The sequence below is a fragment of the Phycodurus eques genome, chromosome 15, assembly GCF_024500275.1.
Source record: "Phycodurus eques isolate BA_2022a chromosome 15, UOR_Pequ_1.1, whole genome shotgun sequence".
Lineage (NCBI taxonomy): Eukaryota > Metazoa > Chordata > Actinopteri > Syngnathiformes > Syngnathidae > Phycodurus > Phycodurus eques.
The window spans coordinates 7,094,691-7,107,595 of record NC_084539.1 but is presented as its reverse complement, the minus strand read 5'-3'; the positions used below and the strand labels follow the sequence as shown (position 1 = coordinate 7,107,595).

General features: G+C 42.4%; 1 protein-coding gene across 10 annotated transcripts in view; it reads right to left on the bottom strand.

Moving 5' to 3' along the window:
- The window catches only part of rgs3a (regulator of G protein signaling 3a), a 138,303-nt gene that overhangs the window by 47,245 nt on the left and 78,153 nt on the right, over positions 1–12,905 (bottom strand). The gene's annotated exons all lie outside the window — the stretch shown is intronic.

Sequence of the window (12,905 nt, the reverse complement as noted above, 5' to 3'; positions counted from 1 at the left end):
TTTAACCTCTTCCCGCCCACAGAGCTGTCAGCGGTTGCATCTTTGAGTGGGCCAACAATGGGCCAAACCCCCATAGTGAACATGACTTTCAAGATGATACATTTCTCATAAAGATGAATACTTAATGTTCAACAATGTTGTGGGGTGAAAAAAACTGCTGATGCAATGACACCACGTGCTGATTTTAAGTACCTCGAGTCATTATCGTTCCAGGAAATGAGGTAGCAAACAGGGAAGTTTTGTTTTCTAACATGAAGGCGTTATCGCTTACTTGCTCATAATATGCATGGTGATTAAACTAAAGCTGTGGAAGATGATTGTCACACTGAGGAGGTCTTTAAATCTTCTGTGTGACCATTAAAATGAGTATGAAATGTTGAGGCGCTGTGCATCAATAATCACAAAGCTTCCATATACTTTAGGTCTAAACATTATTTGAATTGATTTTAGAACGAATACCAAAAGTGACTTGACAGCCGGTTGGCCATTGTCCAGAAGGCAGCTGCAACTCCTACAAAGTCAGCATAACTTTAAAGGCATTAAAATACAGTGCATAAAAAAGCGATGGGCCGCGTGGGTTGAGAATGTTAGCTTGCAAACCAAAAGGCAGGAAGAAGACTTCATGGGCTGCTTGAAAGTGGACATATTTTTGAAAAATTTAGTTTTTAATGGCTTGCAACCAATTCACGAGAGTGCCTGTCCACAGGATAAGTGCAAATTTAAACAACCAAGTAAATCTTTTGTTAATTTGCTTAAGTTTTCAAAATGTGTCTGTGAGCGAACTGTTCTGCACTCTCGCCCCACTGTTACGCAACTTCATGGGGCTAAATTACATCATTAATCCCCCCCCTCCCCACACAGAGATTGAATGGCATGATCAGCTAGGGTGGGCAAAGATCCAGAGCCACTTTCAAGCGATAGCTGCACTACACAGTGTGAAACACTATTGTGCAGCAATATCCACATCTCCCATGGGTACGATACCCCTGCTAACAAGGTGTAGGCCAAAAGGTAAGCAAAAATGCATAGATTTTTGCTGGATGCACAAATTAGCATTAGCAACGAGCAGAGGTTGAATTAAATTCTTTCTCCATATTTGCTGGTCGGTGCTTTCCAAGAGGACTACAAAGATAATGTACATCTGTGATTGTTAGTTCGGGCAAATCCTGGAAACACCACATGTACACTAAGGCAATATTTATGAACCACAAACGACCGAGCCGCAAATCACCAACGCGGGAGATTACGTGCAAAGACTCCATTTAGCGTTTTACCACAAATATTGTCCGGTGGCTTTTACTTACGCAACTACAGATGGTGGGAGGCGACTAGATGCATTTTGGTATATTCAAATATTCAACAATACTACCAATATATTACCATTTATGTCGAGTAAAAGTGGTGTTATAAGAAGGGAGACAAATCTTTTTTTTATTCCTGACGGGAACAGTGAGGAGTCCATTTGAGGGAGATGTTATTGCATTTTCATTGCACTTTTTATAAAAAAAAGTTGGGCATTATACATTGTTATAAAATTAAGCTGTCTTTGAATGTACCATTTGTGCACGGCTTTAAAAAGCCAACAGAGGCAAATACAGTCAAAGAGAAATATGGCCGTGAGCTCCATCAGCATCCATTAAGACACGCTTGTTATTTACTAGACTCATGAATGGATGTATGAATTAATAAGCCTTCAGCTGGGTCGAGCGAATCAATTCTGTCTTCTCAGAGCCTCGTGAAGGGGGCTCATTGTGCCAGTCAGGCCGACCCGTGATGACGCGGCACGGTCACAAGATGCTCAGCTCGACTTGCGAAGAAGGATGTCCTCTCATGAGACTGCACGGGCTGTTTAAAGTGGTTCAAACGAGTTGCCCTCAAGTTGCCGTCTCGGATACGCTGCCATTTAAACCTTTTACCTTTACCCTTTATGCAGTGATTAACCATATATTATTCTATTACATTACATTAAAGTATGCTTGAGAACAACTACTGTCCTTTAAAAGACTTTTAATACATTTCAAGGGTTGACGATGTAGCCACTTTAGGTCAATTCCCCAGTAGGAGGAGTTCATGAAATTCAAAGCTCTGGAATTTGGCCAAAATGACGGCTTCAGACCAAAATGGACAAGAGTCCGTGAGACTCTTTTGTGCCTCCTGTAATGATAGACATGAACAACGACGTTAATGTGGCTCAGTGGAAGAAGTGTTGGGGGTCATTGCTTTTCACCCCCTTTTTCACGATGAATCCCTGAAATAATTCTCTGCCCACATTAGCTAGCGTAGGGGAAAAGCTTTGTAGTTCAGCATCGCCCATCTGTCTAGTTCTAGGATACCTTCTTCTGATTAGGGCTCACTTGAAATAATTCCTAAGTAGGAGTTGGTCAAAAGTACAAGCACTGGAATTCACACAAAAAAAGGCTGCTTCAAACAAAAATGGCCAATGTCCTGTTCAGTTCCTTGAGACTTTTTGTGCCTCATGTTTATGACAGACATTCCCCCTTCCACCCCCTTTTTCACGACAGATTCAAAAAATGACCGTTAAACCTTGACACCTTGGCTGCATGGGGTGGCATCGACCAGGTGGCCAGGTGTCGGGGCGCCTCGATGGGGCCGGCGGACCGCTCTGGGCCCATCGGTGTGGGACGTGTCCCGTCCACCAGGTGCTCGCGGGCGGACCCCTAGGCCCGATCCCGCCCCTCGATCGATTTGGTGGGGTCCTCAGCCTCCGCGGTGCGGGCACAGCAATTACAGGACACTTCTGTCAGTCTTTGCGTATGCAAAACAGTGTCAATTCACTTGCATGTGTCTGCAGGCACACACCCCTTGGACTCTTTTGCTGTGTGTGGGGCCACTCACTTATTGCGACAAATAACTCATGAATATGCGACTTGTTTGTGTATCCCCTCACTCACACTCTCATCCTTTAAACTTTTATAATTTACATGGTCAATCCCACCCCACTTCAGTTGTACAGCCGGGTTCACGACCCTTGTCCTGCATGCTTCTTCTCCTGTACTTGTCCTGTTCTAGCTTGTCCTGTCCTTCCCTCACAGGGTGTAGCACTACAGCCCCATGCAATACTCATATATAATATTTCATTGTTGTAGATATGTAATGATTTGCTTTTGTCATCCTGTTTACAATTAGTGTATGTCTTTTGTTCTGTTTGACTGATCGATTCTGACTCTCAATAAACATCAATATAATTGATGTTTATTGAGAGTCAAACCACAGCGGAAGCTTAAAAACTCCACTGTGACACAGTAAAACTGTTCCTGTCAGAGCTGCTGTTTCAGCACCCTGAGTCCAGCCTGTGTGTGTGTGTGTGTGTGTGTGTCATGAGTGCTTTGCAGGGTTGACGTGTTGGAGTCTAGCAGCTGCACCTTGTCATCCTAATTACACCTGACTGCTCTCAAGACGCTGTGGGAATCCAAATCGTCGCCAGACTATCAACGCTCTATGTCGAGTTCGTAGCCTAGCCCCCTTGTCCACCTTTTGCTTCCTGAAGACTTCGTAATTTTATTTGTATCTTGAACCCATTCTTGCTATTTTTCCCCCGCAAACCAGTGCTCACCTCTTGGGGCCCACCGTCAACCCGGACTCATACCCTGCCAGACTGGTCCTCCTTGGAACCCTGCTAATCCTGGATCTAGTTCTCGGAGCCATTGTTGTTTGCTTCCAATCTATGATAAACATTTGTTCACAAACTACCGTCCCTCTCCTCTCTGCATCTGGGCCCAACTCGCAACCTGAATCCGAACAGCTCCGGCATAAATACAGACCCTCCATTTTGCTAGGGATTTCGTCTAAATCAGAAAAGGGTACCCTAGACAGATGGGAGAAGCTAAATTGAGAAGCTTTTTCAACGATACGGTCTCTAATGTGAGCGGAGCACGGCGTCAAATTTTAATGATTATTTTGAGGATTCGCCATGAAAAAGGGAGTTTTATTTCTGTTTGCAGCTTTATTTAAGATTACTATTATTGTTTGTTGCACAAACAAATAATAACAACAACAACAAACAAAAGCGAAAAGGCCCCCTACACATACATACACTTTGCTGTCTAACATTATTCATGCAGTATATTTTCATTGAGATACAACTAAAATAGTATCCAAACATTTCCAGTTCTACTTTATAGCTTTTGGCTGTTTTCCCTTGTTACGTTTAATCTTATTAATGTTTCGACGTCATACGTTTACATTACCTCTTTATTTATTACAAGTTCTGCCCTGTTCTCAGTCTGATGTTTGCACAGCACTGCGGTCAGCTCAGGTTGTTTTAATATAAGCTCCTGTAAATCAATTTCATGCTGCGTCCTGCCAGCACACCACATGAATAATATAACACCCGATCGCCACGATCACACCCTAAAATGTTCACTTATTCTCACTTCGGTAGGACGGAATGTTTGGATTTTGAAGCAAGCCGCTGTCCAAGTGGAAATGCAAAGACTTACTGTGTGAAAGTATAAGAGTAAAATAGCAAAGCGCCCTCCCGGCTCCAATAATGGAACTGCAGGGCAGTATATGACAATAGTTTTGTTTAAAGGGGGAAAAAAAGCCTGAATGAGTCCGAGCGTGTGTCTGCTTGGGAGGTAATGTAATGAATTTATATAATAAAACTCAAACGATGATTGTACGCATTGCTCATAGGCCTCCCAATCTTACTCAAAAAAACAGAAGCACAAGCAGACCTTTGTTTCTGCTTGCTGTTTTGCCTAAAGGTAATCCAGATATATTACCCCCCCTTCACCGTGAACACATTTAAGGGCTCCGTAGTGATGTTAAAAGTGATGCATGGAGATGTATATTAACAATGAAATGTACTTGCAGAAAAGAACAAAAGGTTCCTCCGGGGGAATTTGAGCGAAGCAAACATTCCAATTCCACTCTCTCATCGTTGCAATCAACTTCTTAAACAGCTAACCTACAATTCCATTGCAACATGCAGCCAATTTTTTTTTTTGTCTGAGTTTGTTGTCACATTTCTGTCGGGCCAATTATATATTACTCGTGCACTCACTGTAGTAATCTCGCCACGCTGCACTATTTGCATATCTGTTGTTGACCAATACTGGCCACTCATGCCAGAGTAGCATCTGCTCCATTTGCACACTGATTGAGGAGTATCTGCAACATTTGCACAATCAACATTGTCCCAGATTATCACACTACTCGTCACTTTAAACTGCATACACTCCTTGAAGTCTCGGCGCCCTTTGCACAATGGTCATTGCACCGGACTATTGCGAGATTCGTCATTCGAACTGCTCTAAGTGCTAGAGGACACTGCATCTTTTTGCACAATTGTCCAAAAAAAATTGTACCAACATTACCAGATAACTAGCAACCCTTTATTGCTCAGTGACTGTTTTTGTCAAAGTCTTTATGTCTCAAAAGTGTTCTCTGTCAATTGACTGTCTGTTGTCGTACTAGAGCGGCTCCAACTACCGGAGACAAATTCCTTGTGTGTTTTTGACCTGATTCTTATGACTTTTTATTCTTAGAGTTGAGATGATGGTTGTCGACGACCACAATGTATCCCTAGCTCAAATTTTATATACTGTATCCAAAGCATAAAAGCTGTCCCTTTTTTGTTGTTGTTGTTGAAATCACGTTATCTGTGATAATATAACTGTGACTTCTATGGTGGGCAAACAGTGACAAACTGATGACTAGGAAGCAATACGATGAATTGATCTTTAAATGATGTGATATTTACATTTTCCTCTTCCACCTCACTGACCTTCACCTTTTGTCATGGCTTCACTAAAGAGGCTGTGACTGTTGAAGTTATAACTGGAGACACAATGGAGCCACCTGTCAGAAACACTAGTACCCTCTTGAAACTGGACTCACACAAAACACACGACAAAGTCACGCAAGCCATGTGAACAGCTCCTTTTTTAAAGAGACATTTCACATTTTGTGGAGTGTCAATGGAACCCCCCACGAGCACCCCCCGCCAATAAGCAGTGTTATATTTGTGATTGGCAGCAAGCAAAAATGACACACCCAGAGGACACGACATCGGATAATTTGACCTTTGCTGACTTTGATCGGAAGGGCTGTGACTGTGACTGTGACTGTGAGCTTAAGAAAGTACTGCAGAAAGCACTGCAGGCTAATGCTAATGGTCACAATTGCGTATTCTGCTTTATTTATACACACAAGTTGTCAGTGATAAAAGAGAATATAAACTCTGCTTGGAGAGCCAATAGAGGAGTGGTATACTCAACAGCAACATCCTGGAAGAGGTCAATGAGAAGGTTATAAAACTTAGAGGGGTTGCACTTTTATGTTGACGGACTATTAAGAGGATGAAGGTCTTCCTACAAACTCAAACACTCAGGGTAATGATTCCTGAAGGAGCGTTCGTCTTTCACACAGCGCAATGACCTCGGGGAAGAATTGGTTGATGGCTGATTAGAGATTGATTGTTAAGAATATGGTCATGGGTGACGTCAGCAAATCATGAGACTTCAGCCCATTGAGCATCTAAACAAGTAACTGAACGCATTTTGTTTTTCCCACAGCTTTACAACAATTATTAATTCTAGCAATAACTCCTTATTTCCGCTCCAGGAAGGGTGACGATTTCACTTTTGTTTTACTTAAACATAGTAAACAGTGGTTAACTTATCTTTATTTCCATATGACATTTGAGAATTTTGGTTGTTCCAATTGAATGCAATGGTGTTTCAGAAACCCGCCAAGCTGCGGTAGAAATCGAACAAACTAGCCATCACAGACTTGGTTTTAATGACCTCTTCCCCCCACAGCTAACAGCTGTTATTTGGACTTAGTAAAACTAAAGACACTGCATAAAAGTGTAGCGTAAGAAGTTCTGCCAAGTACTTTAGCCTTTTTGGGATTGTATCATGATGAAGAGACTAAGAAACTAGTGTTTACTATTATTCTTCAGACAAATTCTTCTTTTAGGGGGCCTCAAAATCCCCCAAAACTCCTCACTTTTATTTATGTATTTATTTATTGCTAGTGTGTGTATCCCGGTGAAAATGTATGAATTTCAGTGGTCCCAAACTTGACCACCTGAGACTCACTCAATAGAGCCTCCTGGAAAGTTGGCCAGTTTCACTGATTGACACAAAAATTGGTGGACATGTTTATCATAGCAGGGTCCATGCTCAAAAATTTAATAGGGAATTAGATGCTTTGGTTTGAAGCAGCCATTTTGGGCTAATTCCAAAGCTCGTACTCGTATACTAAAGCACTTCAAGTAGGGAATTCACACAAATGAGCCTCGATCGGAAGCAGGTATTGTAGTCAGATGGGTGACACTAAATTGTGAAGCTTTTTTTTTGGCCGACGCCAACGCCGGGGATTGAACCCCAGTACTCAGAACTGTGAGGCAGACGCTCTAACCAGTCGCTCACCGTGCTGCACCTAAACTAATATTATAACTATTATTAATTATTATTATTATTGTTGTTGTTATTAACACATGGTCGGTGCTGCCTTGTTAGCGTACAATGCCAATATTCAAGCAGTATTCCTTGTGATTTTCTGAAGGTCAAACACTTGTTACAAAAATAGAACTGTAGGGGACACACACACACACAGAGAGAGACACACACAGTCCCACAAACTCACACAGAGAGTCATGGACAGTCACCCAGGGACAATCGTGTGGCCTCTGTCCTAGTTACCATGACAATGAGAGACCTATCCCAGGGGAGCAGCTGTGCTCCACTGTGCCGCCTCCAAATGTTACAGCTCCACCTATGAACTTGCCTTCCCACCTCTTTCCCCTCACTTCATCATGAGGCACCTCCAGTGTTGCCTTTAATTTCCTGTGGTTGTTTTTGAGTAAAGTACATTATTAAGGTGCATCACCATCGGCTCTCCTCCTTTCACTTTACTTTGAGCAACATGAAAGCTTTAATGTATCCACATGTCAAATCTGCGCACAGTCTCAATAAATCCGACTCAATTCAATTAGCAAAGCGGTGAGAAATACAGTCAGCTGCCAAACATGCGTTCTCTTTCCTCTTCCTCTTGGCCATTGCAGCCACCTCTGAGCAGTTCTTCCCTCCCATACTCCCCTTCCACCCCTACAATTCACTGCTGGATTTGCACAACACCAAGTTGGCTGTCAAGATGTTTACATTCAGTTCCAACGACACAATCTGCATGTAAAGTCCTTTATCAAAAGAGCATGGAAGGTCGGAGGCATCTCTATAGACATTCCAGTGGACAGACATAAGGCAAGGTACAAAGGACAAAATGAGTGTTTAATGGTTTAGATCAGGGGTGCCAAAGTCATTTTTGTCGTGGACCACATTGTAGTTATGGCTTCCCTCGGAGGCCCGTTATAACTGTGAACCCAAAAATAGTATTGTCTCATATCATGACATATACACAACAAATTGATGGCTGACTACTTTTAACATCAGAAGCCAATAAAAAATGTTTGTTCAACTATTATTGCATTTATTTTAAAAGGTGGATTGGTAACATAAAATGCTTGCAATATCTCAACATTATATAAGTAAAGAGAGCAATTTTGGTATTTTCACAAGAAACATGAAGTCGATACACATGATTTGATTTCGCGGGCCACATAAAAGGATGTTGCGGGCCGGATCTGGCCTCCAGGCCACCAGTTTGACACTTGCAGTTTAGATAACTGGTGTCAGAAGTGGAATGGGTGGGACAGTTGACTCCAGAGGGGGGTGAAGCACTCTGGTATTTGGAACGGTGCACCTTTATATGCAATCTGGCTTTCATGTGAAACAGTCTGCTGTTGTGGTCTGTGTAGAGGTTTTTCAACCCAACAGACCTGGGTTAAAATCCAGAATGATCAGGCAACCTGTGAGAACGTGTCAGAAGTGGAATTGTTGGCCCAATAGACAAGGGTTAAAATGAGGGTTTGAGGGGGTTACCTTGAGTTATTACAAATAGTAGGATCGCTAACCATGAGACCATCGTGGCATGGCTAGTTGGAAGGACCCATAGACCATGTGACACTGACCAGTTACAGGTATTTCAACCCAACAGACAAGATTTCAAATCCTGGTTGAGACTGCTCCATTTAGTTCTGAAAAATTGTGTCAGAAATTGGGTCACTTGGAAGAACCCTTGGGACAGGTGACACATGGCGGACCCCAACAATCCAATAGAAGAGGTTTTAAATCAGCGTTGAGGGTCTTGCTCCTTTGAGTTTTGTCAAATGGTGTCAGAAGCAGGATCTCTAACCGTGAGACCCTCTGTTGTCGTCCTTAAATCAATTACCCACAGAACAGTGAACCCCAGACAGACCCTAGAGATGGGTGAGGCGCGTGGATAATTCGAACAGAGCGCCGACAGTATGTAAAGCTTATTCAACTCAAAATACCTTGGTTCTAAACCAGGTTGTGGATGGTACTTCAAGTGTTCTGTGAAAAATTTTGTCAAATGTAGGATGACTAACTTTGAAAGCATCAGTGTTCGAGTGTGAGTGTGAGACGGGACCGTCCGGATTGGTGACCCCAGCGAGGGGGCACCCTATTGGTCATGAGATTAAATCCAATTGATGCTGACTGAGGTTTTATTCCTCAGTGTTTTGTGACAAGAAGTGGGATAGTGTTAGAAGTGGGATCTCTCAGATTGAGACATACTTGATGTGACGTACCCAGTTGGAAGTACCCTTAGATCAAGTGGCAACAGACAAGGCACAAGGATGGGTGAGACACCCGAATAATTGGGATGAAGACCCTGTGTAGGACATCTGATCGAGGGTGCTACTTCTCAAGAGTTCTATGGCAAACTGCAGTGTGCCCAATCCGGTATATGTGCAACCTACAAAACGGGTCGAAAAACTTCCTCTCAGGTCGGGTGAATGGTGAAGGAGACCGGATTTAAATGACAATTTAAATGTCGATAATGTCTTTGGTTTAACACAAGAGGTCACCAAAGATGACGATGTTCAATGTTTTGGCTTCGTAGGTGTTTGCATATATCATATCAAATTTGTATAAATAAATGATATACATGTATTTAACTTTTGTCAGCCATAAATAAGACAATATTTTAGCACGTTTGGCTTCAAACAATTATGTAATCAAACTATAGTCATGCTCAATAGCATAGCATGCACAGAAAGTCGGCTATCCAGTTTTCTGGGTTTGGTCAAGTGACGTTCTGCATACAGTGGATTGGAAGTATACTTGGAAAAGTGACCACTGACAGACCCCAGAGGTGAGTGTGGCACAAGAATACAGTGTTCCCGTGCTATTCGTGGGGGATAAGGACCGAGCCCTGCCGTGGATAGCGAAAATCCACTTGTAAATGCCCCAAGAGGTTTAGAATTGGCTTTAGATGTCACAAGATGGTGGAAAACACTACCTTTTATGGAGGTATAACGCAGGAATATGTGAATTTAAGAATGCCGAACCGCGAATCTGTGAGGATTCAATGAAATTAGAATAGGGTATCAGTGATACCCCAACATCCCCAATCTCTATGCTGTTACTATACATGTACAGTGGAAATAAATCATCATATTAAGACCAGTCATTTAAACCAGTCATTTAAAAATTAATTAGCACATTCCCGTCATCACACACCACGTATATAATACCATGCAGCACGTTCTTATAAAATCTTATAAAATATAAAATCAGGTGCGTTGACGTGGATAGGTCAGTGCATGTCAACAACAATCTGCACTCTGGTGATTTGAGAGCCATTACCGCTGTATGTAAAAGCGATAAGGGGCTGTATAGATGATCCGTATAGAGGATCCATCTCGGAATGGTCTTTTTATATGCACAGCGATGCGTCGGCCTCTTCCGCCCCTCGATTTTCACGGACGGAAGAGCGATGAAACAATAATTTATCCATCACGGGCGTCCATTTGGATCGTGCTTAGAGGAGAGGCTACGACAGGCAACGGAAAGAGGGTGCTAGAGAACAAGTGGTGAAGGGGTCGATGGATCAATGAAAACAAGGAAGCGCTAGCATTATTGAAGACTGACTTCATGCTTCATAGCAGACATATTTCATAAACATTACACGTTATTCATAGATTTTTTCCATCATAGTAAAAGTTTCTTGGGGAAAAATGGAGTGTTGGTGGGAAGTGGTCTAAAGGTGCAAAGGCATTATTGTTAGACAGTGAAGGTTCACTGTGAGAATGTCATTGACGTAACATGGCTTTGCTGCGTGATTGATGCCAAGCAGCTGAGGACAATGTGACCACTGAGTGTGCCAGGAAAAGGCCTTTTTAGAAAGAAAGAGCTCCATGTACAGTATATACTGTTTGTCTGTGCGTTTTTGTCTGTATGCTTTCAGTGAAGTAGGCTTTTGACTCCATTGCATTGATTTCCAGTGTGACATCAAACACAGACTGGTCATCTCAAGCATCTTGTTCTTGCTTTTTCACTACCGTTATAATGCGTTATATACAGTATATTCTAGTAGGTTTGGTTCTTAGGGCGTAACCACATTCTACATTCAGGTCTTGAAACTCTCCATGGGAATTAACGAGAATGCATGGGAGTATATGGGATTTTACAGGAATAAAGTAGAAAGCCGCAAGGACTGCAGGTCAGTCTATACCAGGGAATTTAATGTGTTGCTGAAAAAATAGGGGCTATATATTTTTTATTCAAAGAGCAACATACCGTAATTTCTCGTGTATAATGTGCATTCCCCCCCCCCGAAAAATGGTAACAAATCAATAGTGCGCATTATACATAGGTGTAGGGGCAAAGGGGGGGGGGGGGGAAATCAACATTTTATAAACGTATGCTGCCATCTAGTGTTTATGAAAAAGTTGTACACGTTGTACAAATTCTGCCAGGGTATGTAAACTTATAACTGTACAACTGTACATATATGCAGTCATACTACCCGTGTCATATTGGAATAAAAGTGTACGCTACACACTTTTATATAACCACTAGGTGGCGGTGGTGAGATAAAGCATTTGAAATGCTTTATCTCAGTCTCTAAACTTTTTATAGCCACTCTATCTACCCGTCTCTTGGCGCTGGGTTAGAAATTTGCAACAAAATCAAATCCACCACGCCGGGGGCTGGCACTTGCAGGCATTTTGCCTTTGAAAAAAAAGGCATCCCTTGACTTGTAAAATGGGCCAAACAGAGAAGAAACATCTTTTCTTTTGTGTGTGACAAAGGGAACAACAGGAGGCTGTGAGGCACTTTGTTGTTCGAAGGTTAGCACGTAACAAACAGCTCATTTGTTCAAGCGAGCGAGGCACAACTAATAAATCACGCTGCGTGTGTTCGTGTGTATGCATGTGTGTACAACTGACAGTGTGATTCCTATTGATCAAGGACAAGGCAGAAGATGAAGGGGCTGAAGGGGAGGACGCATCTCAGACGCAAACATCTCATGTAAAGCTCATCTTTGCAATTTGCCGTCCAGTCCGTTAGTTGTCTATCCACACAACAAACAGCAAACATATTCCTTGCGTGCTGGCCGTGCCTTCTCAAGTAAGAGAATAATCTTCATAATTCCCCTGGTGAGGATACCAGAAAGGCAATTACACCCAAGTGTGCTTCCTCTCGTTCTTCCCTCTCCACTCTCTATTTGCTTTCTCTCTCTCTTGTCATGTCTCTATCACCCTGTAAAATGCTTTGAGTGTTTTTAATGGCTATCTCCTTAACATCTTCATTCTCCCAGGCAGTGCTGAGTGGGCTAATCCAGTGTCACTTGCAGTCCTGAGCCAGGATGTAAAAAGCTATGGGGGAGAACAAATCTTGTTTATCCCAAAATGAAGAAACATTTATGTTATGTGAAAAAAAAAAATAGTACAGACGAAGAAGACCAGAGGACAAGCACATAACACCCACCACCACACACTCCTGTCGTAAAAGACTCCTACGGAGAAATAAGCCTTTATTGCTTTTCCCCCCCTATCTTTCCTGCACATC